The following is a 23,355-nucleotide window of genomic DNA, read 5'->3' as shown; positions in this document are numbered from 1 at the left end:
TTTGGCGTAATGTGATGATGCTCTATCCGGTCAAAACACGTCTTGTCTATCTGCATGATATATTTGTAGAAATGGGATCAAAATTTTCTTCAGTCTTCGTCTGGCACATCTTAATTGATAGCCAAACCAGAGGGCTTGTTTTTGAAGGCACGAGAAAGAGAACGATGTCCTTCTGCGTTCATAATTTTGGCCGGTCTTCCACTGCCTTGCTTGCGAATAGTTGTTGGGCATCTTAGGATATGGTAAACAGTCGAATCCGCAACATATTCGTTTTTTAAATGTTGTACCGTATACTTTTTGCCGATTTCTGTGGCAGTTCGTAGAAGTGTACAACGCGCTCCCGAAATGCTTCTTGTTTCGCCGTCATTTAAAGCGAAACAAGGTAAGCATAAACAAAACAAAAAAATAATAACAAAAAGAGGAGAGAGAGATAGATAGATAGATAGATAGATAGAGAGAGAGAGAGAGAGAGAGAGAGAGAGAGAGAGAGAGAGAGAGAGAGAGAGAGAGAGAGAGAGAGAGAGAGAGAGAGAGAGAGAGAGAGAGAGAGAGAGAGAGCTAACACATACGTACTCTCATTTCTCTCTGAGCTCGTTTGTTGTTGAGATAGGGGTCTCAAAAAAAATCCAAAATTTTAGTTGTCACCCGTTAATTCTTCGTAATTTTGTATTTGTAATTTGTATTTCTTGTTTACTTAAAGTTCAAGTAGTCGTGAAAGTTTTAAAGCAATATTTATGTGTACCTGAAATAATAATTGTGTTCATGAAAATATATTCATTATGTTTTAATATAGAGAACGATTGCAGTGAATACATTTACATAAACTATAGGAGTTAGAATTTTGTGCATGAAACCTGCGACTACTTAATCTTGAGGAGGAAAATGCATAAACTTTAAATACGGCTAAAACTTTGCAGACCGAATTTGTCTGTCGGCTAGTAAATCTGCACTAGACTGAAACTTACCCGTGTGGTGGTAGTCGTGGGTCGTGTAGTAGATGGTGGCAGGTATTCCTGTGCCGGAGTGGTTCGACGGGTTGTGGGTCTGGTAGTGGTAGTAGTCGGCCGAGTGGTTGAAACTTTCTGGGGCAGAGTGAAACTTTGTGCCGGCACTTGATAGACGTATCCACAGGATCCGTCAGGACTTTGCTGGGATGCTGCACATTTTGTGGTCTGAATGATTCGCTGAGTTGTCGTTATCCGACGTGTTGTCGTTGTTGGGCGGGTAGTAGTTGTTGTTGGCCTAGGGGTCGTCCTGGCGGTTGTTGATGGTGGGAGGTACTCCTGAGCGGGGGTCGTTCGCCGAGTAGTGGTAGTTGTTGGCTGCAAAAAAAGAATTAATCACGTAATGATAGAGGCTAATATGCAGTATGAGTAAAAATATTGATATTCTTTTCACAGAAGGTATAAACAAAAAGATCATCTTACCCTTGTAGTGGTTCTTACAGTTGTTGTTGTTGGTCTGGTAGTTGTAGTAGTTCGCTAAAAACAAAATGATTGGCATTAGTATTGGGGAGTGTAATTTTTTAGGATAATCGCGATTAATAATTGTAATTCATATTCACAATAGATATTCCTTGGCATATGATAAAAAAACAGTCAAATTGGAATGACTTTTTTGACTCGGCTGAAAATATTTATACCAACTAACTGTAATGAAATATGCAATTTTCCGTGCCCAATTTGCCCAATTTGGCAAATGCCAAATAATTATACGTAATAGAAGTAAAATGACATATACCCGCGTTGTGGTAGTTGTTGGCCTAGTAGTAGTTTGCCGAGTAGTGGATGGTGGTAGATATTCCTGCGCCGGCGTGGTTCGACGGGTTGTGGGTCTGGTGGTGGTCGTAGTCGGTCGAGTGGTAGAAACTTTCTGAGGTAGAGTGAAACTTTGCGCCGGCACTTCATAGACATATCCACAAGATCCGTCAGCACTCAGCTGCGATCCAGCACATTTAGTAGTCTGGATTATTCGCTGCGTAGTGGTCGTAGGACGTGTAGTTGTGGTTGTACGTCTCGTAGTGGTCGTTGTGGGCCGTGGTGTAGTTCTGGCAGTGGTTGATGGTGGCAGATACTCCTGGGCAGGGGTAGTTCGCCGAGTGGTGGTAGTTGTTCGCTACAAAAAAAGTATGATATTGTTGATCGGAATTGTAATACCACAAGTGCATAACCCGTTACTGTAATTTATTTTATTCCATTACTGACGGTACAAGATATAAATTCAACTTACTCTTGTTGTGGTAGTTGTTGGTCTTGTAGTTGTGGTAGTCCGCTGTAATATAAATATTTGTCATAGTATTAATGTTTATGATTTTTTTTAAATTAGTAAACATTTGTAATAAGGTTACTTGTAGGTTGCCGACTCAAACCTAGTGAATGAAATCCTATAATAACTTTGATAAGTTTTAAGTCGGTTAGAGTTTTTATACATGTCGGTGTTACTGGAAAGCTGACCCGGACAAAGTAGAAATGAGGCAATCCATTTTGTCATTTAAACTCAATTGTCTCGAGCACGGGTCTATCATCCATAATAAGGTCACGTCATTTTGTTTAAAAATAGAAGTTGCAAAAATTCATAGCTATCAACATCAGGATATCAACATATTTTATGTTAACGAAGATGCTTGAGAAAAATTTTCTTATTCCAATAAGGTGGCGCGACATGCCACATCGCATGTACTACTATGTACTTCTGGCTAGTTCCCAGGATGTGTATTCTCGAATAAAGGGAGATATTGAATGGCAACCAAAATGTGTCTTTGTGTGAGGGATTTTAATAAATACAATTCCTGTTAGTCATCTGAGGTTCAAAAAGTTATGTCGTCAAATTTGATTCTGTAACCTTTAAATTATTGATTTAAATTTAAATTCACTTTGTAGGTCGAAGTTATGATGCTAGTCAATAGGTTCGCCAACTTACCCTGGTCGTAGTTGTTGTGGGTCTTGGTGTTGTTCTAGCGGTCGTTGACGGTGGTAGATATTCCTGTGCCGGTGTCGTTCGACGAGTCGTGGTTCTAGTGGTGGTCGTGGTCGGCCGTGTGGTAGAAACTTTTTGAGGTAGAGTAAAACTTTGCTCGGGCTTCTGGTAGAAATATCCACATGATCCATCGGCATTGAGCTGTGATTGGGCGCATTTCGTGGTTTGAATTATTCGCTGCGTTGTCGTCGTTGGACGTGTGGTTGTAGTTGTACGTCTCGTCGTGGTCGTTGTAGGACGTGGTGTAGTTCTTGCAGTGGTTGACGGCGGTAGATACTCCAGAGGAGGTGTAGTACGACGAGTGGTGGTAGTCGTTCGCTAGAAGAAGAAATTACAATAGACTCGTTTGTTGGTAATTGAAAATTTTAATTGCAACTAACCCGTGTAGTAGTTGTTGGCCTGGTAGTTGTGGTAGTTCTCTGTATAAAGATAACCAATATTAATATTTACGCTTACCGGTATCTTGCGATTGGGGACTTTTTTGTAGGAAGATTAGCATCACTGCGACCATTAATTTGGTCTATTGTGGTATTGCTCACTCACCCTTGTTGTCGTTGTCGTAGGTCTTGGGGTAGTTCTGGCGGTTGTTGATGGTGGCAAATATTCTTGTGCGGGAGTCGTTCGACGTGTTGTGGTACGAGTAGTGGTAGTGGTCGGCCTAGTGGTGCTCACTTTTTGTGGCAATGTGAAACTCTGTTCGGGTTTCAGATAGAAATATCCACAAGATCCGTCAGCATTCAACTGAGATGCAGCACATTTGGTAGTCTGGATAATTCGCTGCGTAGTGGTCGTAGGGCGCGTAGTTGTGGTTGTACGTCTCGTGGTGGTCGTTGTGGGGCGTGGTGTGGTTCTTGCAGTGGTTGACGGTGGCAGATACTCCTGAGCGGGTGTAGTCCGACGAGTGGTGGTGGTTGTCGGCTACAGTATCAAAGATGTATGTTATTTTTTGTTGTTAATTTAAAAAATGAAACTAACCCTAGTAGTTGTCCTGACAGTTGTAGTTGTTGGTCTTGTAGTAGTTGTGGTTCTCTGTAAAGTAATCGATGAACAATGAATAGCCAATTCGTTAATTTACTTACCCTTGTCGTAGTAGTGGTTGGCCTTGGCGTGGTCCTAGCCGTCGTTGATGGCGGAAGATATTCTTGTGCTGGAGTCGTCCGGCGCGTGGTCGTGGTAGGCCTTGTTGTGCTCACTTTTTGGGGTAACGTGAAACTTTGTTCGGGTTTCTGATAGAAATATCCACATGAACCGTCTGCGTTTAGTTGTGATTGCGCACATTTAGTAGTCTGGATAATTCGCTGCGTTGTCGTAGGCCGTGTGGTTGTAGTTGTGCGTCTTGTAGTAGTCGTAGTAGGACGCGTTGTAGTTCGAGTGGTTGTCGTTGGCTGAAACACATCATGTTATAAAACGTTTCGTTGAAGACGAATCTACGAAAAAAATTACCCTAGGAGTGGTTCTCACAGTAGTCGTCGTCGGCCTAGTGGTACTAGGAGGGAGATATTCCTGGGAAGGTGTCGTCCTTCTCGTTGTCGTTACACGCTGTGGAATCGTGAAGGACTGATCAGGTTTCGGGTAGGAATATCCACAACTTCCATCTGGATTTCTGGGGACTGATGGCGGACAATCTGGCTTCCTGGTTGTTGGTCGCGTAGTTGTAGTTGTCCTTCGTGTAGTCTGAAATTAATCCAAATCTCATTAGTTACGCTTTTGAGCGTTTCGTAGTACTGGCTCTCAGAATATGCCTGTTGTTAATACCGTTGTAGTTGTGGTTGGAGGCCTCGTCGTTGTTCGCCTGGTAGTTGTCGTTGGCGGTAAGTATTCCACTGGAGGAGTTGTCCTTCGCGTAGTCTGCAAACAAACGTAGAAGAGTAAATTATTATTCAGGATTTGAATCATAGGCAATGAACTTACCGTGGTGGTAGGACGAGTCGTTGTGGTGGTCGGCCTCGCAGTTGTTGTTGGCAGCCGCTGCGGAAGGGTAAAGCTTTGGTCCGGTTTTGGATAGTCGTAGCCACAGCTACCGGCCGGATTTTGATCGCTTATGGCACATTTTTTTGGAGTCGTCGGCGGAGGTGGTGGTGGCGGACGAGTCGGTGTTTCGAATGGCACCTTTGGTTTGTCGTAATGGTAGCCATCAAAGGAGACATCATTTTGAGAGTACCCTCCGCGGAGCAGTGTAGAGATGTCTGCGTAACATGTTGCCAGTAATGTGAGCAATACTATGGTGCTCCTCTGTAATGGGACAAGGAGATAAAATTGGTTATAAAATATTTAATACTCAAAATTACGCAAGATGCCCTTTCATAGTCTTTGTTTGACAGACTTCGCAACCAACTGTTAGTGTACAGACTATCGTGGGGCTAGTGCTATGATCCTTCTGACTGAAGCAGCCTGTCTCAGTCGAGATTTGAACATACGACGATTGGCTTGTGTGAGACCAGTATTTCGAAACCGACTGGGAGACAGCGTGTAGAGTAGACGCAGAAGCTCTGGAACAATAATTCGCATTTTCTATTATGAAGTTTGGTTGAGCGATTGTAAATATCGATGCCAACGTGACGCAAGAATTGCGTAATTTATGATCACACACTTTTATACACTTGACGATGTTTACGGCGAAATGAATAAACATAATCGATCTCTGTTAGTTTTAATTTACCATACGTTTTCCATGGGTTATTTCTGAGTTCGATGCATTCACAAGACGAGTCCGTCTAATTATATTGAAGTTCTGAACAGCTGCTTGGTTCTATTCAAAGCAAAATACGGACGCAAAATATCGTGTTCCATTAAAACAACACAATTCGACAGTGAAACCCTGGTTTGATACGTGGAAAATTGAAATATAATGTTGGCCAACCCGCAGCACGTATCTAAATCCAGCAGAGAACATGTGTGACGAATCTATACCAATATGAAGCATTAATTTCCAAAGAAAATTTTCCAAATTATCGAGCGCGTTAGAGGACCAACCGATTATCAAATTGCTGAAAATATATCAAATATGAATTTGAAACAATTAGTATCAATGACTTGTTATGCCTTATGTTTTGTTAGTATTGGAAACACATTTCGCATGAAAATTCCATAACAAATGTCTAAAGTTAGCACATATTTCATGCTGTGTTACACTCACTAAGCTACGATAATACAATGTAATCTCCTACATTCATATGCCAATCGACGTCACAAATAGTCACAAACCGATACGATCGCAAGGCGTTAGTTAGCATATAGATTGATAATCGGATCCAGGCTTTCCTGGTTGGTTGTCAAGGTCACTCTGCTGCCGTCGTCGGTATGCAAATTAAAAGCAGAGCGAATCTTTACTTTCGTTTTCTGCTCCAACCGCAAGCGCGAGAGTCGCCACATGGTTGTTTGTGCGCAGACATGGACTCTCAAATACATATATGTATGCGTGTTATAAGGCGGCGGAGGTGAGACGAAACTGGATCTACTCCCTGTCATGGTCTTTGGCGGTAACGATGCAACGGCAGGCGGCCGCGAGTCGCAGCCAAACGGTGACTCAAGGTCAAGGTGCGGGATGTCGCGATATCGTACGACGTCTGACAACTACTGGCGACAACGTTTATCCTGATGACGGTAGACATGCTAAGTCAGTCACATATGGATAATAATTATCTCTTTTGTGCAAACGATGAGTTCAATGTTGTAAAAATAGAAGAAGGAGGATAAAAGCTAATCAAACTGTCATTAAGCTTTTGATGGGTAGTTTATTTTAATATTGCTGACAATGGACACAATTCTGACAGGCATCTCACTGCTGTCTGAGGAAGATGAACATAGAGTGAGAAGGAAGCGTAATCCGGTAACAGCAGCCAAACTCGCGTGTAAGTTCTATCCTAGCATACTGACATTTAGTAACCCCGTTCACATATGTTCGTACAAGGCAGAAGGCTCATTAATTGAGACACGTAACGATGCAATTGTTGACTTTTGCAAACAGAACATCAAACATATCAATTATTCATAAGTGTTCGATAATCAAAAGCAATTAGTAATTGTTTCTTGAAACACAGCAATGAACAACGGGAAAGAATGTCACGAAATGCATTCAAACTTGAGGCTAGATGTATTTGGTCGTGTAATTAGAGCTTATTAGAGAAACTATTTTACCAAACATGGAGTGCGGCATCTCAAGTAGCATACAAAGAACGTAAGTGTTTAAATGCCAATCAAATAATCAATCACTGACTGTAAGAAAACGGTACAGTATCAATGTGTCATATAATCAATTTTGTACCAGGGCCACGTTTTTATCCATGAATCATGAAATGGAGGAGCCAATTTTAAATTTTTATTTACGAAAAATACACAGTTAATTGGCATCATAAATGACGCACTCAATAAAGTTGTTCGCTGTTACAAGTGATGGGGACGTCGGGACGTTTAATGGGGCAGCTATGATATGACTCGTATGACGCTTAAATTCAACACACCGGCAGAGGTATGAACAGTGAGAGAATTTGGAACGAACTTGTTCAAAAAAACAGGATGTATAGCGATATTTAATTCACCTGTGTTAATTGTTCCAATAAACCAACGCTTGTATGTTACTCGACAACTTTTATTTTTGGTAGATCATAATATCCAGATTTAAACCTGTAAATTTTCCAAAGCAGATATATTTGCAATGTTTAAAGCACATCAGAGTTTTTACTCTACGAAAATAAAGCAAGCTCTGATGCTCATTTACTAAGCGACAGTTTAACATAGCTAGCAACAATTACAGAGCTTGTAATCGATTCCTGCATAAAAGATACATCTTACGAATGCAATTCAACTTGCGCAGAAATCCAAAACTATTCTGGTCGTCCATGAATTCCAAGAAAAATGAGGTAGGACATAGGACTGCCTGTAAATATGTTTCTGGGTAGCGATACTGCGAACAGAGCAGAGGAAAGATCCGAACTTTTTGCCAGTCACTTCAAGAATTTCTTTAACACTCTTGTTGATTTCGAAACGCAGCCAAATGTTGCCAATCTTGTTGCCAATCTACACGCGCCTTAATATTTTAGTTTGTTGACTATCATACGCGATCAATCCAAAGTGAGCTGAGATTTATTTAAATGCCATTTTTCATTAAAGAATTTCTAGCAGCCAAATTTCCTACGCTTTTTCGTGCGACGAAGAAGAAAATGTCGACTAATCGTTTCAATTTCCGTCATTCATAAAATGAAAATAACTCACGCAACTCATTGTCGTTATTCTGCAGCCGGGAAAACTTGCATGACCTGCAGAAATTTTGCAAAATAACATTTGGCATGCCGTTCTACACAAATCCATGCGCGCTAGCTTCGCAAATATTATTGTGATTTTTAGTTCGGACGATGAAAAATTTTGATGGATGGATTTTAAAACGGTATGACGAATTTAAGATATAAAGTCAGTTGCGTAATTTGAATAAAATCCTTTAATAATCGCTTTTTAGTGAATTCAAAGGGCACGGATCGGAAGGTAAGTGTGTTTGTGTCAAATCAGCATCAGAACTTTTGGACTGTTCATTAAATCCACCTAAGAAATGATGAAAATTAGAGTGGCTTTCCTTACTACGACGGGAATTAGAAATAAACCCTGTATACAGACTAAAAGCTGCCTTCGATCGTGTCGATCACGAAATTTTATTGGATGGACGTCGCTTTCGCCAAATGGACGAAGTCTTACCTTACCAGCCGCAGTTTTTGCGACAAAATCGGTTCGGATGAATCGGAACTGTATTGTAGTCTACCAGGGGTTTCTTAAGGAAGCAACTTGAGCCCTTTGCTTTTCACACTATTCATCTACGAGCTCTCTGAACTTTATCTATCTCTGAACTGAACCCGATTACTTTCAATTACTCTAGTCTGGGCCATGCGCTGCAACTGGTTAATCATATTCGTGACCTAGGAGTGGTTCCTAGCTGCGCGCTCCCCTTTCGTTTGCACTTTGAAGAGACCATCTCAAGAGCTAACAGGTAACTCGGATTCATTTTCAAAATTACTAATGCTAATCCGTTTTATCTTCGATTGCTCCTACTGTGCTTTGTTACACTCATTACTCGAGTCCTGCTCAATAGTCTGATGGTCGTTTCAAACTACATAGCTGGATTACGAGTATCGAAGCAGTACAAAAAAACCCAATTTAATCCACCTAGTGGTGAAAGGAACCTTTGTTATACGGTCTTGCTCTTTGAGATAGAAATCGACACGTCTTCGGAACATAATTCATCTATTGGTTAACGTTGCGTAGTGCGTTGGTTTTCATAAATATTTTGGAAATTGAATAAGTTTACAAAATTTGAACAAAATAGCAGCACCTATAAATTTTGATAGATCCTTTTTTTCATGAAATTACTGAGTAAGGGTAAGTTGGTTGTTACTAATTTGAGTAAGTGCCAGTAAAAGCAAATTGTAAGAGGAAATATTATTCTTCAACATATACATTGCGTAGTAAAAGTCTAGTTTATAGGTTTTTGAACTACGCATAAATTTCTATAAAGCCATTCTTTTCGATTGACATCAATAAAGTTTTCTAGAATAAATTTCATCAATTTTTATTAACCTTCGGTTACTCACGCAGTTGCATTTTGTACAACACGTGTAGGTTTTTGAATGCCATATTGTTATAAAGTTACAAATCGCTGTTTAACTAACGTATATTCTGCAATTAACTTGTTATGAGCAAAACGTCATAATTATTCAATGCATTAATACTTTAAATTGTTGGGAAAATGGATCAGCATAAACTGACATCACAGAAACGAAGCAATCAGCATGTGAGGTGTACCGCGATTGGCCCTGGAATTTTCTCTCGTTTCTTCATGAAAAAATGGTGTCTGTATGCAGCAAAACTATCAGCAAATATAAAATGTTCAAAATGTATCTGTTGGTGGTCGAGTCATTCGGGGTCAAAATTAAAAAAGTGCCTTTTTAATCAAAGTTCTACAGTACCTAAACAAACAAACATAGAGGTATACTATATTCATCAAAGTTGTGTATTTTTACTATTTATATAATTTTGTAATACTTGAAAAAGTCATACAACAATTACAAAAAGAGCTAAATAGAAAAAACTGATTTTACAAATTCATATACAATGAATAAGATTTTTATATCTTCGCTGAATAGATAGAAGGTTACTGTATTCAACAAAATTTCTTGTAATAATATATTCTAAAACTTTGCAGAACACATCAATGTGTTATATTGAAACTGAAGAAAAATATTTTTTTATTTCACTTTTAGGGGGATTAATCAAAATTTAAATTGCACCAGACGATAGAACTTTCAATTTCAAGAAATTCTTCCAAAGGTTCCATAAACCTAAAACCAAGTTTTCCCAGTCAAAATTCTAGTGCGCATGTCTTTTTGGCTTTGGGCCATTTTGTGCGCGCGACTAATCGTATTACAAAAGTTTGCGCGAGTGTTCGAGGGTTAATATCTTTTGACCGGCAAAATCGATTCTTCTGAAATTTTGCAGATATATTTATAGCATTAAAATCTCTAATTTGATGCCAAAATAATTCAAACTAGATAAATTATCTTAGATGAACTCGTTATATATTATTGTAAATTTTTATGTGTTGTATTTAATTGCTCATAACTTTCAAATTAAACGTCCAATCAAAAAACAAATCAATAGTGATCTATTAGGTTATGTTACCTTTCAAATGAGACTAATAGCACCTAAATCGGTTTAGTCATCTCTAAGAAACATGCGATAATTATTACCTTGTCAAAACAGGTTTTTTAAGCATAACTTTTAAACTACTTGTTTGTTTTCAATAAAATTTACCCGAAAAATTTAGCGTTAATAAGAGCTTTCATTTGGTACTAAGATCGTTGAAATCGGTCATGTAGTTCTGGAGAAAATCGTGTCACGTAATTTTTACATTTTTACTTATAACTTTCAAACGAAATGTCGGACCGCGAAACAATTCAATAGTGATATACTAGGCAATAATACCTTTCAAACAAAAGTAATAGCGAACAAATCGGTTAAGCCATCTCCGAGAAACAGGCGATAGAAAAGTTGCGTCGCGCACATACACACACACACATACACACATACACACACACACACAGACATTGCTCAGTTCGTCGAGCTCTATCGATTGGTATATATGATTCGGCCCTCCGGGCCTCGGATCAGTTTTGTGTTTTTCGACCAATTTCTAAACCTTTGTTATATACTATAACAAAGGTAAAAAGTTCGTTCGTTATGCGCTTCGGATACTACCCTTCATATGTTATACGGTGCAAATTGCTGGGACTCGAAACCCCCCAAAAAAGGCTCAAGTTGTATTCGTTGCTAAGATCCTGATCGGGCAAATTGACTGCCCATCTGTTCTGGAACGGCTGAATTTACACGCGCCAGAACGGGCCCTTCAAACGAGGAACTTCTTTCATCTTAACGCTCGGAGAGTCAACTACGCTCAGTTTAGTCCGAATATCTATATATTCGGGTAAATTAACCATTAGTGGACCCTTTAGTGCTTGACTGCCCATAAATGAAAAATTGGCTAAAAGCCATTTTTTCGAAAATTTAGATCATAATATCACGGGATAGTATACACCCGAAACAACATTCCCACGGAAGCCGATTATATAAAATTGCATTTCCGGAGGTACACGATGTGAAACAAATTTGGCTAACTGCTAATATTTGGCAGGATAGTCTTCGGAGAAATTGATCAAGACTGAAGTTTCCCGACGTTTCGACACTTTGTTGGTGTCTTTTTCAAGAGGTAATATCATTTAGTCTTTTGTTCTGTTTTTAGGAGTGTACATATTACGGTCATGAAAGGTAGTAATTGGTACATGAGTTTGAATATTTAAAAGATTTAAAAAGTTTTTCCTGCTTTGTAGCTGTACTGCGGAACACTAAGCGCTTCTTTACAACGGGTTTCTGTCGATCTATTGATTCTAGCAATCAATAGACACTCTTTGTAAAGAAGCGCTTAGTGTTCCGTAGTACAGCATAATTGTGTATTTCTCGTACTTTCTCAACGAACTCAAAATATTTTTGGAAGTGTGTACGTGAATTTAATAGTCAGAATTGTGAAAATAGTAAGAACAGTAATAAAAATGAGCGTGAAAAAAAGCATGAGTTTAAATGAGAAAAAAATCCACAGAAACTCTGTTACGCATGTGGAAACTATATTTTTACAACCCCGATTAATTTCACTGCTTCATTGCAAACTGCGTTTCGTATGTGCTTTAAAGTTGATCCTGAGGATCTTGATGAAGATGTCCATTAATACAGATCATGACAAGCAATTCGGTAAATGTTATGCCAATTAAGGCAATGCTTGTTAGTGTTTGGATGTAAAGAGGCTATTCGAAGTTACTGCTTGGATGTAAAGAGGCTATTGGTGAGCCCTAAGGCCTAGTCGAATGGCATTTGTTCATAGATAACATTAAGCAGAGTTTGAAGACTGTATAGGACACCGTCTCTAGTTTCTGAAAATAAAAAACAGAAGTTGGCGCTAGTGTTTCATCATGCGCCATGTGTGAGAATATGCTTGAAACTATCAATTCTCTGTTGAATACAACAGATGTCGTTGCTTGGTAATATGCGTTACAATTGTTGTATGGTTGTATGGAAAACAATCCAATTTTGCGCGACAAAAAATTTACTCAGCTTGGCAACAGCACTCACTCTCTCATCTCAGTTTCTCTTGTATTTACCGTTAAAGGCGGTATAACCTTTGACATTTGAACCAACAAATATACCAACTGGTAAATATTGTTTATGTTTACCGCGCCCATGTCACGAAAATTATTTTTTTTCGGTTTTGTAAAAAGGAGAGATAGGGCTTATAAACGAAGTGAAAAAAAATTGGCGGCCATCTCGGATTTTATCAAAAAATCGCCGTTTAATTTTAATTTTAAGACCACCATCGGAAAGCTGAGAGAAAATGTTATAAGGAACATTATATAAAAAAGTATCAATATATAATATCCTTGACTATAATGTTCAAAAGTTTCATATTCCAGCGCAAAGGCAGCTGACGTCATTTTTATTTGTAATAATAGCATAGTAGCTTCCACTTAAAACTTGCTAACATTAGTAGTAGAACATCTGCTACTAGAATTAAATGCAATCGTTTAGGTACCGCCAGTTACGACAGACTAATGGAATAAATAAAACTTTAATGCTCGCTAAATCGGTTTTCCAACATCAGATAGTAAATATCGAAATGATGATTTGAGCACTAATGAATTTGACGATGTGACAAGAAACTTAAACATGAGGTAGACAGCTTAAATCAGACAAGACACGGAGGAATGATTAGTATCGGCAAATGCCTCCAAAATACTTAAACAGCCTGTGATCGAAATGAAACAAGGAAGCCAAATGCATTTCCTACCACTGATAAAAGCAACAGACGTGATCAACCCGGTAGTAAAACTTTAAGCTGAAAGACGTAGTTCAATTAGTCCTTTTTGAAACTGGCGTTCTAAATCAAATCATTAGTGTTTAGCAGTTAGAAAAAACACTAAAGCAGTTTTAGCAATATGGTTAATTCAAATAATTTTAGAACTAAAGTTTAGAAAAAAAAATTATCCAGCTATGGATCATATTCGGGATAGTGGAATTTTGAACTGATCTGTCCTACCGTGACCTGCCACACCAGTGAGTGCAGTAGCCTGCCAGACGAAGGATTGAAAGCAGAAAATATGATGATTTACTTGGTTGCGATCCTCGCGGTTACGCATCATCAGGTTACATAACAAGCCGTGAATGCAATTGATAATGCCGTTGGCGATGCCTCATGCGGGCGACCTTGCGTGATGATCCTCGTGTATTTTTCACTAAGAAAGGATGGGAGAGATGCAGCAGGTTTGGTTAAGCGCGTACAGTATTGCACAGTAGGTGGCATTTTTACTGTAAAAAAGCGTGAATAATTGGTCAATTATTCTTTTTTATGACAAAATGAGCACCAAAAATTTTTAATTCTTTAATTCTTCAAGAAAACGAATATGTTGCATCTTTAGGTGGAGCGCATGTCAAAATAATTAACCAGCCAATCAGCCTTTCACATTTAGTGCATTGTATTCTAAACGGCTTATTTGTCTCACTAAAAGGTGCATACGACGAATGCCCATTCCGATCTTTTTCCCACGCAATCTGTTGTTGTCATTTGAACTGAAGTTTGCAAGACGATCTCGGCGCTATGATAATTTAATTAAACTTGTTCATTGATGATGACCTTCCTGAGAGCTACTTTTACGCTCCAAATAGTTTCTTCGTTTCAGCTTATACCCTAGCGGTAGTTTCATATGTGCTATGCTAATCGAGCAACTTTTGGAATAAAGTCAGTGTGAAGGCCAATCCTTGGTCACAGCCTTTATAGTAAATTTGTAACGTTGTTGGAATCAAAACTGTTTTTTGCCGTGAAGCAAAACCGTTAACACAGTCTTTCTGGTAATTAACATGATTTATGTACCCGCATAAAATGTTCTAATTATGCTATTATTTTTCAATTTAGCATCTTTTTTTCTACATCAGAGTTTTATTAGGATATTCATGACTGTACGTTCATAATGTTCTGTTTCCATACATGACATCTAACAACGTAAAACTACTTCATACGACTGTTTCAATGCATTTCAAACACATCGTTCTCTTGAGGAAGCCAAAAAGACAACGATCAGATAGAGTAAACACTTAACTACTGATTAATTGAAAAAACGTGTTTCTCTGAATCGCGTTGCTCTTGCTGCTGCACATAGTTGTTTGATTGGGTTACCGAATAGGGATGTCAACCGACAGATCAACTGATCAACACTTGTTTAGCAGTCGAAGCTTCGCACCTTCGGCTGCTACACGGCTACTAATCAGTCACCCTCTGCGGTTCAAAACATCATCGCTGCGCATTGCTACTCAATGTTGACTGCAACTTGCAGCGACCTTGGGTGATTATCGTAAATTTATTAGACGCGTTTATAAAGATTAATTTGATGCCAGCAGAGTTGCTCATTCAGTCCATTTATGTACGGCTAACAGACAGGAGAACTGCACGTTGCATTGTGAATTCAACATTCTCTGCGGAGTTGGTAGCCGATCTTTGAGCTTAGTTTGTATCTGATAGTGGCAATCGGTTTCTGTATAAATTAGCAAACATTAATTTTGCCACTGCCACTATACATTACTACTGAAATGTATAACGTTAGCTATTTTGGGTAATCCAGATTTGTAAAGGTTTGCAATACTTGTTTAATACAATTAAATGAAATACTTTTTTTCGAACTAATAACTATTACAAAATACAAATGTAGTCAAATTAAACAACGGCGGTTGAATGGAACACTAATGACAAGCATTTGGATGAGCAAAGATTTTTGCAGTTCTTTATAGCAACTTTTTATATATATTTACGTAAAACATATTCAAAACTTTAAATGCGTTTTACTCGAAAGGATTGTACCAATTACCCCTTCTAACATAAAATGACCTCCATCTATTACATATTTTACAGCCCACTTGGCAGAGAAATAAAACAGAAGGTTAAAGTATCATTCAAGTCTTTTAGGACAAAACGTAAAGAATTCGGAGGGTGCCCATAAAAATCTTTTACAACACTCACCATAATAACAAAAGGTTTGAAAACGATAAATTGTTTTACTCCGACCATGACTACATGAAAGCATTAAAGAAAATTGTAAGTACCTATGTCATGAAAATCGTGTGCCTGCGAAATATTAGTGAATAATGGATGTTTTATGCTTTGTAGTAGTGTACATGAAAAAAAACCGATTCCGATACCATGAATAAATTTATGAAATCATAAAGTTTGAATTGCTATGAAATCATGACTGTACTGCCAATCGTGTGTTGTGTTGTACCGCAGAAAGTTAGTGATATCATGATTATTATTCGTCATGTATTTTCATAATTGAGGTTGATGAAAATTGTATATATAGACGAATTTCATTTGTTAAATAATTGTTTGTAGTTGTTTGCATTGTGAGTACTTGAACGATAGGGTGTAACTCCTGACAGTTTGGTAAATTCGCTTCTTTTGGCATAGCAAGGGTGACATTCACTTCTCACCGTTTCAAAACTCCCCTGGTATACTGACTGGATACCCAACCATATCAACACAGCACAGTGAGGACATAGCATGACTACGAAGGAAAGATAATTGTGGCTTCAGTGGGTATTCTTCATTTCCTTACGGCACACGCAAGTCAGCTTCAACCTGGTCGAGCCATTTAGCACGTTGGGCCTCTCTATTCCTGCTGCCGGTGGTGTTCTTGAAGAGAACGGATTTCCCTGCACAGTCGTCTGGCATCCTTGCGATGTGGCCGGCCCACCGTAGTCTCCAAACTTTCGCCAGGTGTACGATGGGAATCTCTTCAAGCAGCGCCTGTAGCTCGTGATTCACATGCCTCCGCCACTCTTCGCTTTCCGTTTGTACTCCGCCAAAAATCGTCCGCAATACCTATCGTCCAAATACGGCAAGTGCACGTATGTTTTCCGTAAGCTAAGTTACTGTCTCAAGTCCGTAGAAAACTACCGGTCTGATTAGCGTTTTGTACATCGTCCGCTTTGTGCGGCGGCATAAGGGGATCGAAGCATCTTGCGGAGGGAAAAGTAGGCTCGATTTCCAGCTTGAATGCGTCGTTGAATCTCCGTACCCGTATTATTGTCGGCGGTGAGCAGAGATCCCAAATATACGAATTCATCAACCACTTCCAGTTCATCGCCGTCAATAGTCAATGTCCGTGACAGGCAAACGTTGCTTTCTCTGAAGTATCTTCCAACCATATACTTGGTCTTCGACGCATTGATTTGTAACCCTATCCTCCCAGCCACCGTTTTTACTCTGGCGTAGATTGCCTCCGCCGTCCCAAGGTTTCTAATAATGATGTCGAGATGTCGAGATGACCTGCGACGGCTAGGAGTTGGTTACTCTTGCTGAATATTCTCTCGTTTCGATACCCGCTCGCTGGATCACACCTTCAATGGCGATATTGATAACATACAAGACAGTCCATCCCCTTGTCGCAAATCTCTGCGCGATTCGAAAGGATTCGAGAGTGTTCTCGAAATCCGTACGTAGCACATCACTCGCTCCAGGGTAGCTTTGATCAAATGCGTCAGTTTGTCTGGAAAACCATACTGGTGCATTATCTGCCACAGCTGTACGCGTTCAACTGTATCGTGTGTGGCCTGCCAAACCAAATATTTTTTGGAAAACTTTGCTGTTTTGCTCATTCTGAAATACCATACCAAATCAAAAAAGAGATATGCCGGGAAACTATTTAAAGCTTCCCAGAACATTAGTTTCATCGTCAATTATACTACGGAAAAACATCGTTAGTTATCCGTGATATAACTTATAAGCACGTATTTTGGCCTAGGGCTGTCAAACCGGTAGTACCGGTATTTTTTACGCCAATACCGAAATACCGGTTTTTACCAACACCGCCCAATACCGACAGCCCTATCACTGCACTTTCGGCTTCGTTGGTAGGTATTCTAAGGTTTCCAGTACCTAATGTAAAGACCTTATTTGTTTGGCAAAATATAAGGCAACTAGCTGTAACCCGCACGCGTCGCCTCGCATCTAATTGAGAGCAAATGTTAGTGTTAGCGCATTTGTAACTCTATGAAATGCAACTCACCCTAGTGGCAACTATGACGTTTTCGAACAAAATAAGTGAAGCCAACATTGGCTAGATCACTGGATTACTTGTATGCAAGAGAGCATGCAAAAGAACGAATCACACGATATTTTTGCTGCACCAGCAGTAATTTTCGTTGGATTATCATCTATCTCATAAAAATGACGTTTTGTCTTTTTTTTTGTTAGGGGGCACTTTGACTACTTTTTGCCATGGAACTATTTATTAACATTGGATTGGAAAGTGGAATCCTTTGCCGCAGGTTCACCAATGAAAATATACACGTGGCCTTGCTGCAAGAGCCATGGGTAAATAAAACTAAAGTTCTAGGACTTTCAACAAAATCTGGTAAGCTACTTTATGATGACTCCGAGCCAGCACCTAGATCTTCTATTTTGGTAAGAACTAACATCAACTTTACGCCAATTACAGAGTTCATCAGAAGAGATATAGTAGCTGTACAAATAGAACTGCCAACGACGCGAGGAAAAACCGAAATAATGGTGGCCTCAACATACTTTCCAGGAGAATCAGAAGAAGCCCCTCCTAGAGAAGTAATGGAGTTTATAGAACACTGTAAACGCAACAACAAGCAGTTCATCATTGGGTGCGACGCGAACGCCCATCATACTGTATGGGGTAGTACAAGCATAAACAAAAGAGGTGAGTGCCTTTTTGAGTATATATTATCTAACAACGTTGAAATATGTAATCGAGGTAATAAACCAACTTTTATAAATGCAGTCAGGCAAGAAGTGTTAGATATTAACCTATCTAGCTCTAAACTGTCTGAAAATATTGAAAATTGGCATGTATCTGATGAAACCTCCTTATCAGATCATAAACAAATTATATTTTATTACAACGCAGGGAATTTAGTGACGGAAACCTATAGAGGCCCTAAAAAGACAAACTGGGACCTTTTTTATTCTAGACTTTTACACGACGAAGATGCATTCAAAATCAAAATTCAGACAGTCAACGAACTGGAAGATTCTTCGCAAATGTTTAATAATAAAATCATAGCCCTTTTTAACCAAAGTTGTCCAATAAGGACGCGAACTTTTAACAAAGACGCGCCTTGGTGGAACAAAAAACTGGAGAAGCTTCGAAAGTTAACAAGGAAGTTGTTTAACAAAGCCAAGTTAACTTCTGACTGGGACTCCTACAAGAAATCATTAACAGAGTATAACAGAGAAATAAGGAAATCGCGTAGAAGGGGATGGAGACTAATGTGTGAACGCATTGAAAACACTCCGACTGTCGCGAGAGTACAAAAACCCTTTCTAAGGACCACACAAACGGACTAGGAAGAATAAAACAAGACAATGGTACTTTTACGAATGATTCTTTAGAAACTTTGAGTGTTATGATGGAGAAACATTTCCCAGGATCGCGGACAATTCTTGCAAAGGAATTTCAGGACTTACGCGGTGAAAGCGCTGGTCAGATCAATGCTAGCGCAAACGCCTGCCATATAGCCTGCAATATCTTTACAGAATCGAAAGTTGAATGGGCAATTAACTCCTTCGAACCCTACAAGTCGCCGGGACTGGATGGAATTCTACCAATAATGCTCCAACAATGCAAAAGGGTAATAATTCCATTCATCACGGGGATATTCAGGGCCAGTTTAACACTAAACTACATACCTACAAGCTGGAGAAAAACCAGAGTAGTTTTTATTTCAAAGGCCGGGAAGCGGTATACAACACTTCCTAAAGCCTTTAGACCAATCAGCCTGACATCCATAATGCTGAAAACTATGGAAAAACTTATTGACCTTCACGTCAAAACGATGTACATTAAGACCGCCCCCCTAAGTAAATACCAATTCGCGTATCGTAGCAACGTTTCCACTGTAGACGCATTACACATGCTTACTACAAAAATCGAAAAATCTTTAGAAGCGAAAGAAATTGCATTTACTGCATTTCTAGATATAGAGGGAGCTTTTGATAATGTATCCCACCAGTCAATGCTGAAAGCAATGAAAAAACACGGGTTCGATAAATACACATCAAATTGGATCCAAACAATGCTGAGTAGCCGTGAAATAATTGCAGTACTTGGAAATACAACACTTACCAAGAAAACAATAAAAGGATGCCCGCAAGGTGGAGTCTTATCGCCTCTGCTGTGGTCATTGGTCGTAGACGAACTGCTCAAAAACCTGACCGAACAGGGATTTGAAGTAGTCGGATTTGCCGATGATGTTGTGATTCTCGGGGAAAATTCGATAGTACAGTAGGCGAAAGAATGCAGTTTGCTCTAAACTACACAATAAAATGGTGTACACAAGAAGGATTGAACATCAACCCTTCTAAAACTACCATAATTCCCTTCACCCGCAGAAAAAGGTATTCTATTACCAGCCTAAAACTGGGTGAAACAGTTTTACAATTTTCAACTGAGACAAAACACTTAGGTGTAGTTTTGGACCACAAATTAAACTGGAACGCACACCTTGAGTATGTAATTGGTAAAGCCAAAAGTGCTTTTTGGGTGTGTAGCAAAACTATCGGTAGAAAATGGGGTCTGAGGTTAAGTATGATTCATTGGTTATACCTAGCTATTATCAGACCAAGACTAACATATGCCTCACTCGTATGGTGGCCAAAGGTAAAAGAAAGGACCACTCAATTAAAATTAGGCAAACTACAAAGGCTAGCGTGTAATTTAATTACCGGTGCAGTCAAAAGCTCACCATCAAAAGCCTTAGACGCAATCTTGCAACTTTTACCCCTCCATCAGGTAATACAGTTGGAGGCGGAGAAACATGCACTAAAAATAACACGTCACAAACAAGTTAGTGATGGAGATATAAGTGGCCAGCTGTCAATCCTCAAAAACTTTCAGCTGAGTAAGCTTATAATCAACAACGAAGATTGGATGGAAACAAAGACAAACTTCGTAAAGCCTTTCAAAATAATAGAAACCGGACGGGATACTTGGGAACAAGGAGGCCCGAGTATTCGCCAGGACTCGTTTTCTATACAGATGGGTCAAAAATGAATAGCTCTACTGGAGCTGACATCACAGGCCCAGGAATAAATATTTCAATACCAATGGGACACTGGCCCACAGTATTCCAGGCTGAAATATATACAATCTACGAATGTACACGTGTCTGCCTGGTTAGAAACTATAGATATGCTAACATATGTATTTTTTCTGACAGCCAAGCAGCGCTTAAAGCACTTAAAGCTTGTACTTGTAATTCAAAGCTAGTATGGGAGTGTATCCTCTTACTGACGCAACTGACGGAAAAGAATCAAGTAAACCTTTACTGGGTTCCCGGCCATTGCGGAGTGGAAGGAAATGAAAAAGTCGATACTTTAGCGAGGCAGGGTTCATCTACGGACTTTATCGGCCCAGAACCGTTCTGTGGTGTGTCACCAAACGCGCTTAAATCCGAACTTCGGGCATGGGAACACAAAACAATAGAGGAAAATTGGAAATCCTCTATACTGCCCATAAATGCATAACAGCCCCATCTGACTTTGCACCACTTTTGAGATAAGCCTGGGAATCATCTTTAAATTAACTGTTTTTTCAATATTTCAAACAAAAAAGTTATGTTTGTTCCCAAGATGTTGAAAAAAATATCAAACTATGTCAGTCTCATATTACAAATAAACGCATAACAGTCACAGTAGTAAAAATATATCAATAAGCATCTGTTTTTTGGAAATGCCTGGACCGATTCGCCTGCAGCAACTACCAAACGGAAGATTTTATGGCCTAGAACAGTGGTGGCCACGGTACAAGCATAATGCGGGCTAAATCAGATCTTCTCAATAGATCCGCGGCCTGAAATGGCTTCTGACATTCATAAATTCAACCTATAGTTCCCATTCACCATCCATCAAACCAGTCCGCGGGCCGCAAGGACCATATTTAAGAGCCGCATGCGGCCCGCGGGCCGCAGTTTGGCCATCACTGGCCTAGAAGAACACTATTAAGAAGAATTTGGATTCGATGTACGATTCCAAAGTTACAGTAGGAGTAAGTTCCGGAATATATGGGACTTGAACATAGAAGCACCTTGAATCACAACAAACCCATCATGTGATACCTATAAATACACGGATTTGCAAATCTAGACTATTTGTAGTCGTATAAAGTGTTCAAGAAGTCATTGGCCACATCTAAACATGTCCGTGAATGTTCCAGATACCTCTACGGGGATCAGTTTCTGAATTTAACTAAAATACAACATGTGACATCTCTAAGTCGGTACTCGAAATTGCAAAACTAGTTTGAAATAGTTCATTTGTTGTCACATATAGTGTCCAGGATCACATTGGTCATACTTGGACACGTTCTGGGAGTGTTCCGGACACACAGGAAAGCGACCAGCTTCTGAGATCTCAAGATAACAAATTACAATACAATAAAACAACAACGACACGTTGTCTTGAAAATACTGCCGAGTCCCAGCACCGACAACCGACAACGCAACGATCAAGGCTTGCTGTGCCTGTGACTGTTATGCGTTTATTCTTGCTTATTCAAGCACAAATAAACGCATATCAGTAACTTCGGCAGTTTTCCTAAGTTTTGGAACAAATTTTAGGTCACTTGTGCACAAATTGCGTGTAAAAGTATTCTGTTATGTACATTCAAGTGATTTTATGACGATTTGGACGATTTCTTTCCAAAATCGATTCAATAGTAAAGAAAAATTGTCGTGACTTCAACACCGTTTTTCGCAGTCGCACGTTTTTGCAGATGTGACTGTCTTCCATTTATGGGCAGTATAGGACTAAGACAGTCTAAGCGCTTTATACAGCCAGACCGCAAAAAAAAGCCTATCATTGCTTAATTTGAAGAAAACCGAACTAAGCATAATAATAGGACTATTTACCGGTCACTGTCCGAGCAAACGCCATCTCAAAACGATTGGTAGGCTGGACAATGATACTTGCCAACTCTGCGAATTCGAAAGCGAAACCACAGAACATCTGCTCTGCCAGTGCAGTGCACTAACTCTTCGCAGACTAAGAATCTTCGGTAAAGGAACAATGGAGCCTTTCGAAGTCTGGTCTGCAAATCCCAATCAGGTAATAAACTTCATAAGAAGTTCAATGCCGGACTGAGAGAAGAGGTATGAATTGACAATGACAAACACTTCCATCAATAGTGTTATGTCGGCAACTAATACCTAGACAAAAGAAGAAGTATACCACAATAGATCAAAATAATGGTAGAAGTGGTCAAATCTTCCGACAAAAAAAACATTGGATAATGATAATGACAATACCAAATATTCTGCCCATTTGTTCTAACATTTAGATTAGAATAAATGGTCTATTCGGCAAAATAAACTGTTCACCGACATTAACTTCTTGCTACCCGGTTATAAATCAGTCCTAGTACATAGTTCCGATGGAATGTGACTTTCTGCCTTTTTGTTCCACAGACTTCGAAGTCAACTATTGCTATAAAGGACAACTGCGGGGCTTGCGCTACGATCGTATTGATGCGATCAATCTCTCCCAGTCGACATTCGATGGTCTAACAACAGTGTGGTACCTCGAGGCCAACTGGGACTTACTAAGCAGCTCATCACTTTGAGCCTAGCTTTTGCACGGCGTAAACTCAGAATTAGACTAAATCTATGAACTAGGTATTAGTGGATTTTTATCTGTGCTTTTAAAGCTGCATAAATGATCTCGAACCTTTTATGTGTACAATGATATAGTGTTATTTAAATTCGATTTATCTTAATTATTAGCTA

The 23,355-nt window shown here is 39.3% G+C and overlaps 1 pseudogene; it reads right to left on the bottom strand.

Annotated features, from left to right (window-relative positions):
* The window catches only part of LOC128736324 (mucin-5AC-like), a 35,791-nt pseudogene that overhangs the window by 3,245 nt on the left and 9,191 nt on the right, over positions 1-23,355 (bottom strand).

Source organism: Sabethes cyaneus, chromosome 2 (genome assembly GCF_943734655.1).
Source record: "Sabethes cyaneus chromosome 2, idSabCyanKW18_F2, whole genome shotgun sequence".
Lineage (NCBI taxonomy): Eukaryota > Metazoa > Arthropoda > Insecta > Diptera > Culicidae > Sabethes > Sabethes cyaneus.
The sequence above is the reverse complement of the archived record's forward strand: the minus strand, read 5'-3'. Positions and strand labels throughout refer to the sequence as shown.